This window comes from Temnothorax nylanderi, unplaced genomic scaffold, assembly GCF_030848795.1.
Source record: "Temnothorax nylanderi isolate EJ_2023f unplaced genomic scaffold, tnyl_v1.0 TNYL_tig1335_pilon, whole genome shotgun sequence".
Lineage (NCBI taxonomy): Eukaryota > Metazoa > Arthropoda > Insecta > Hymenoptera > Formicidae > Temnothorax > Temnothorax nylanderi.
Window position 1 is genome coordinate 1 of NW_027250397.1, and position 7,173 is coordinate 7,173.

A 7,173-nucleotide genomic window follows, 5' to 3' on the forward strand; every position below is an offset into this window, starting at 1 on the left:
ATATCCCAAAAAATCTTTCAACTTTTGAACGAGTCCGAATTTGAGCCTCGTTGTAAAGATGTTCTGCTGCTGTTGTCGGATTTAATAAGGGAGTCATTACATATGGCAGATTCGGATATCCAGCATCTCCAAGAAGTACACCATCACCAAATCTGCCCATTTCAAACAAAGTTTTGATTCTCGAATGATCAAAAATAGTTGAGTCGTGTGTACTTCCTGGCCAACGCGCAACTATATCCAGAATTTCTAATTTTGCATTAACAACTACTTGTGTGTTTATAGAAAAATGACCTTTTCTATTACGGTATAATTCGCCGTCATTTCCTCCTAGAAAACAAAAAAACATTATGAAAAATAAATACATTCACATATTAAAGTAAAAATGTTCTTACCACATGATTGGATTTTTATATGCGTACAATCAATGCATCCAATGACACGAATAAATTTAGCTGCTTGAAAGAATTCTTGTTTAGTTACTTGAATTTCTTCTAGTGTGGAAGGGAGTTTAATATATTCATTTCTTAATCCAGCAATAGCAGTAGATACCCGAAGAATAATTCTTTGAGCACTCATTTTGCTGATCCCAGAAAAATCAGCAATAGCCAAATAAAAAGATCCAGTTGAATAAAATCTTAGGGCAACCATCAATTGTATCAAAGGTGAAATAGGATTATTCCTGTTAATATAATAAATAATATTAAACTATTGCTAAATAAATGTGTGTAGCTACACACTCACATATAAAAGATATGTTTAACAATATGGCTGCGGTCAACTTGACGCTACAAATGTTTCGAAGCATTCCTCTTCTCCTTTCTTTCAACGAAGAAAGAAGGAGAAGAAGAACGCTTCAAAGTATTTGTAGCGTCAAGTTGACCGTAGCCTATATCATATAAAAATTCTAATGTAGAGTATTGTATTATACATTCTCTTAAAAATGTATAATAATAAGAGAAATAAGACCTTTACAATGTACAATCAATCAATATTAAATAAGCCATTCGAGTTTAGATCTTCTGTAGCTGCAATATATATATATATATATATATATATATATATATTTGATTAACTTTAAAATATATTTATAACAGAATGTTGATACGTACCAATCGGTATTATGTTGTATCTTAGGTTCAATTTTTTCTAATAACATTATGAAGACATGTTTCGGTGTTCTAAATCTTTCTATAAAAAGATCTTCATTAAGAGTTTCAAAATAATTGATACGTGTAAATATACGTAGTCTTCGTTGATTATTTCTTCGAAGATTGTAACCATCGTATTCATCGAAGTCCAAAAAATTCATTATATTGTTCACATTCTCGTAATCATTTATTATTTCCATTATTTTGTCACTGAAAAACAATAAAAATATTGTAAGTAATAAAAATATTGAAAAATAACTCGTAAATTCATGTAATCTCTTGCTTCTTACATGTTCTATCTACAAGTGGAAAGGAAAACATGTCGGTACACCGCGTACGCCGCTTATCGCTCGCTCCTTTCTCGACTTTGTTGATCGTCGTCGTGGAGGAACAATTCCGAGAATAATGCGATCGACCTGACGAAGCGCGAGACGGACACGACGTGGTCGTAAATTCCGTAGGTATCGCGATTGGCGAGCGGCTGTACTCTAACCTCGAAAGCGCGAGGAAAACACGCTCGGCGAGGATATCGTTTATTATTTTGTGTGCGGCCCCGCGGGCGAGAGGCGTATGATGTATCCCGCGAACCACATCACTATATTCGTGCTGGATCACACTACACCGCGTACGCCGCTTATCGCTCGCTCCTTTTCCGACTTTGTTGATCGTCGACGTGGAGGAACAATTCCGAGAATAATGCGATCGACCTGACGAAGCGCGAGACTGACACGACGTGGTCGTAAATTCCGTAGGTATCGCGATTGGCGAGCGGCTGTACAATAATCTCGAAAGCGCGAGGAGAACACGCTCGGCGAGGATATCGTGGGATATCGTTTATTATTTTGTGTGCGGCCTCGCGGGCGAGAAGCGTACGATGTATCCCGCGAACCACAAGACTATATTCGTATTGGATCACACCCCGTATTTCAGCATCTCCACCGAGTGCCTACATTTCACTAACTACACACGTTTTCTTTGCCGTGAATAGGTTATGAACTTGACGACTTGAGTATACTGTGACTTGAGACACCTTTTGTATTCTTGCTGTTGGCAAGCCTGGTAACAAAATTAATCGGAGAATCACGTTAATCGGAGACTGTGATATCGGCCCATAAACATGAAGCAATTGACTAAATATGTATCCTTTGGACGAAGAAGTGGAAGTTCAAGTACCAACCCTGCGTCTTAAACCATTAAACGACTTATTTGACAATCCTGAGTCAAATATGGAGACGCATAATAACCGAGAAGAAATTGCGATTACGCAAATCAATCCTCGACACTTAGTGGATAATCAAGTCCATTGTAAAATAATTGACGGAACAAATGAAGAAGAAACGAAAGATGACATCAATAATGAAAATAAAAATAATTATGCAAGTTCGAATAATGAAGACGGGATTATAAATGGAAATAAAATTATGAGAGAAAGTATGAAATCAGATAAAACTCTTAATCTAGATATTCAGGAAGAAGGTTTCCAAATCTTTCCCGAAATGCTAGATTCCCAAATCCTTGGAGGGGGAAGTTACCAAACCCTTCCTGAAATATTGAATAACAAAATCTCTGGAAGGGGAAGTTACCAAACCCCTCCTGAAATATTAAATAATTCCAAAATCTCTGGAGGGGGAAGTTACCAAACCTCTCCAGAAGATTCCCAAAATCCTGGAGGGGGAAGTTACCAAACCTTTCCTGAAATATTGAATAACAGAATCTCTGGAAGGGGAAGTTACCAAACCCCTCCTGAAATATTAAATAATTCCAAAATCTCTGGAGGGGGAAGTTACCAAACCTCTCCAGAAGGTTTCCAAAATCCTGGAGGGGGAAGTTACCAAACCTCTCCTGAAAAATTGAATAACAAAATATCTGGAGGGGGAAGTTACCAAACCTCTCCAGAAAATTCCCAAAATCCTGGAGGGGGAAGTTACCAAACCTCTCCAAAAGATTCCAAAAATCCTGGAGGGGGAAGTTACCAAACCCCTCCTGAAATATTGAATAACAAAATCTTGGGAGGAGGAAGTTACCAAACCTCTCCAGAAGATTTAAACAATCCTAGAATTGCGGAGGCAAGTTTCCAGGTTCCTCTAGTATATTCTACTCCCGTCGATTGCGAGGAGGGAAGTAACCAAACCTCACTACGTAATACGACAGAATTTTGTTTAAGAAAGCCAAAGTTGAGAGCTCTTTAAATCATGTAGAGAAAATAATATTTCCAAGGGTTGGAATACCCATAAAAAGTGCAGATATTAATAAGAATAATACTTCTCATGTTACTATTGGAGAACTCATGAGAAGAGTAAAATCATATAATCCTAATATAAAAAAAATTTTGAAATTAACAGAAAAAGTAAACCGTCTTCAAAAACCTTGGCATGCGCACAAACTCGATTCCAAAAAATAATGGAAAATTTCCGGTATAAACGTAAATCAAAGCAACATCAGCTAATGTCAGAAGCACCGACTAATGACATTATTTCACGTGAATGTTTTGTATCATCCGGAGAACCTAAGAAAGATAGGCTTACGGAGATTACGAAATTGCTACGGCTGGAGCATTTAAATAATGAAGAAAGGAAAAGCGTTATAAAACTCATAAGTAATAGTCAAGATCGATTTCATATTCCCGGAGACAAATTAACAGCAACTCATGTGTTGCGACATCAAATACCGACAACAGATGATCGACCTATAAATACTCGACAATATAGATTTCCGCAAATCCACAAAGAGAAAATAAATAAACAGGTAAGGGAACTGCTCGAAGGAGGGATCATAAAACCTTCTCAGTCACCTTACAATACACCCATTTGGATAGTGCCAAAAAGGAAGACTCAAAAGGAAACAAACGTTGGAGAATGGTATTAGATTTCCGAGGTGTGAACGAAAAAACTATGGGCGATGCCAACCCATTACCGAATATTGTCGAAATTATTGATCAATTAGGCAATGCAAAATATTTCACAGTATGTGATCTCGCCTCTGGATTTCACCAAATAGAAATGGATCCTGCAGATAGCCACAAAACCGCATTTACCACTCCTAATGGCCATTATGAATTCGTAAGAATGCCTTTCGGGTTAAAGAATGCTCCCGCCACTTTCCAACGACTAATGGACCTAATACTAACAGGAATAGAAGGTGTATTTATCTACATGGACGATATTATTATTTCCGCTCCTACGTTAGAAGAACATGAAAGAAGATACAAATTAGTAATAGAACGACTCCGCCAAGCTAATTTGAAATTACAGCCAGGCAAATGTGAATTCTTAAAAACTGAAGTGGCATACTTGGGACACATAATAAGTAGCGATGGAATTAAACCCGATCCAAAAAAATTGGAAGCCGTAAGACAATTCCCTAGGCCAAAAACACCGAAAAACATTAAACAATTTCTTGGATTAGCAGGATATTACAGAAGATTTATACCAAATTTTTCCAAATTAGCTAAACCTTTAACAAATTTATTAAAAAACGATACGCCTTTTAACTGGACATCTGTTCAAGAAGAATCTTTCGAAATGTTGAAACAGAAACTATGCGAAGAACCAGTCTTGCAATATCCTGACTTTTCGAAACCTTTCATTTTAACTACCGACGCTTCCGGAACTGCCGTAGGGGGCATATTATCGCAAGGAGAAATAAACAAAGATCGGCCAATAGCATACGCGTCGCGAACTTTAACCGACAACGAATTAAAATACGACACTTATGAAAAGGAAGCTTTAGCGATAATTTATTGCGTCAAACATTGTCGACCATATCTATACGGGCGAAAATTTACATTAGTCACCGATCATAAGCCTTTACTTTGGTTTAAAAATGCCCAAGATGCAAACATGAGAATTCTCCGCTGGAGATTGAAATTAGCAGAATATGATTATGATGTAGAATACAAGGCAGGAAAAACTAATGTTAACGCCGACGCCTTGTCAAGAAATCCGGTAAATTTCGAAGAAGCAGACTGCAACATAATTAATCATAAAAAACTTTTAAATCCGAATTATCCCAGAGATGCAGAAACAATTGCTAAAATGTTAGAAGAATCCGATGAGGAGGAGGACGAGGATTTCGATCTATACCTTTCAGATGACGAAAAATGGAAGATTTACCACCTAACGATAACCCACCTGATAGAAACAAAGATTCTATACCTTTTACGCAGGAAGAACTGCGTGAGCCACCAAAATCGGAAATTGTAGAAAAAGCATTAGTCCACGATCCTCCTAATTATAATAGAATACAAACTCGAAGCCAGACAGCGAAAAATATGCATAATCAGCAAGAAAGATCACAGGATCAGGGAAATGAAATCGAGGAGATAGAAGATAGAAACGACCCGCCAGACAAAGAAAGTGGCCCATATAATGAAATAGACGATAAGGAAGACGAATCTAGCGAATCTGACGTCCCTGCTAATGAAAATAAAAACCCACGGATAAAACCTACCATTATTGATAATCAAATACTCAAAGGCAATATAACAGAAACTCGTGATTTACTATTTTTATGTAAAGACAATGTGGCATACTTTGTCGACACTAATGGGAAACCATTAGATTCTGGATCACAAAAGCTATTCGAACGAAACGAGATTCCACGTTTAAGCCCGCTTACCTTAGGTGAAGCAAAGGCCGTAAAGTATAAAAAATACTACCACATAGCACTACCCATCAGTGAAGGACAACGGGAAGGCCCAACAATGACCTTAACGCAGATTACCACAGTTATAAAAAACTTACAAGACGTAGCCGATAGACTAAAATTAGAAACACTCAGTATCGCAAAGACAGATATTGTCAACAATGTACCATGGAATAATATAAAATCCGTCTTACAATTAAATTTTACTAACTCAACAACCAAACTAATCATATGTAACGGGTTAATTAAATACCCTCCTAGAGATCTCCGTTCTATTATAATCGGTGAAATGCACTGTTCGCCTACCGGAGGACACCGAGGCGTTACAAAGACATATCATAGAATTAAACATAAATATTATTGGGAGAACTTAAAATCCGACGTTCAACAATATATACAACAATGCTTACAATGTCAATTGAAAAAATTAGTGCGAGTAAAGACTAAACAACCTATGATAATTACTGACACACCAGGATTTTCTTTCGACAAGGTAGCAATGGATATCGTAGGACCTCTGCCCAAAACCGAAAGAGGCAACGAATATATTTTAACCTTACAAGATCAATTAACTAAATTTTGCATGGGAGTACCCCTACCAGATCAAACTTCCGAAACAATAGCGGAAGCCTTCGTGGACAGATTTATCTGTGTATTAGGGGCACCTAAAGCAATATTGACCGACCAAGGAAGAAATTTTATTAGCGATTTAATGAAAAAGATTGCTAAGATATTCAGAATACGCAAATTTCGCACAACTGCCTTTCACCCTCAATCAAACGGATCATTAGAAAGATCACATCATGCATTAGGAGAATATCTTAAACAATATGCAAATGAGCAAAAGCAGTGGGATAGATGGATTAGTCTTGCAATGTTTAATTATAATACCAGCATACATGAAGCAACAAAACATACCCCGTACAAATTAGTTTTCGGTAAAATAGCCAGGATTCCATCAAGCGAGCCTCTGGCTCCAGAAGATAAATTAGGAAATTACAACGAATATTTAATAAATCTCGTCACGCAGCTTCACACTATACAGACGAACGCTCGTGAAAACGTCGTCGAAGCTAAATTCAAATCCAAGAAACACTACGACAAAAAAATTAACCCTCGAACCTTTAAACCTGGAGACCACGTGTTTTTGCTAAAAGGGCCTAAGCCAGGAAAATTTGGAGATCAATATACTGGACCTCATGAAATCTTAGAAATACTGAATAAAAACAACGTGAAAATCAGAATCAAGAAAAATAGCCGAGTTGTACACCCCAACCGATTGCGAATTTCTCATATCAAACCAATAAATAAATAAATAATAAATAAATAAATAAATAAATAAATAAATAAATAAACAGATACAATATACTATAAAAACAAC

The 7,173-nt window shown here is 36.9% G+C and overlaps 1 long non-coding RNA gene across 1 annotated transcript; it reads right to left on the bottom strand.

Annotated features, from left to right (window-relative positions):
- Positions 1 to 6: 6 nt before the first annotated feature.
- On the bottom strand, positions 7 to 2,134 carry LOC139787209 (uncharacterized). Its single transcript, XR_011722557.1, has 4 exons — positions 1,439 to 2,134; positions 1,110 to 1,358; positions 393 to 679; positions 7 to 327 (listed from the first exon to the last, which is right to left on the bottom strand). It is a non-coding gene; the product is annotated as an uncharacterized lncRNA (long non-coding RNA).
- Between the last annotated feature and the right edge of the window lie 5,039 nt (positions 2,135 to 7,173).